Raw genomic sequence first — 409 nt, 5'->3', positions numbered from 1 at the left:
GAAGTTCGTTCAGGGTGTTCCTGAGAGATCGTGTCCACGAGAACGAGACAGATGGACTGATGAGCTGAAAACAAAATGGCTGCCGCTCTGACTGTCGCCGGGTCCAGTCTATTGATGGATATATTTATATTCATGCAAATGTTTATATTACTACAGTATGTGTCTACAGAGTTGATCTAAACCAGGTTATTAAACCAGATCCATGTGAATGAATCACACCTGATACTCCACAGACAGATTTTCACACCTCAACAGTCATTTAACCCTCCTCTGGTCGAACCGACTCTGACTGTTTCAGTTCGTCATGTCCTACATTTCCCAGCAGCCCTTTCACCGAACCTCCCTCCCTGTGCCCAGGCTCTCTGTCCAGACTGGGTCGGTGTCTGGACCGCTCGTGGCAGCAGAAGAA

Source organism: Seriola lalandi, unplaced genomic scaffold, assembly GCF_002814215.2.
Source record: "Seriola lalandi dorsalis isolate HSWRI2012SDOR001 ecotype SW California unplaced genomic scaffold, Sedor1 jcf7180002051919, whole genome shotgun sequence".
Lineage (NCBI taxonomy): Eukaryota > Metazoa > Chordata > Actinopteri > Carangiformes > Carangidae > Seriola > Seriola lalandi.
The sequence above is the reverse complement of the archived record's forward strand: the minus strand, read 5'-3'. Positions refer to the sequence as shown.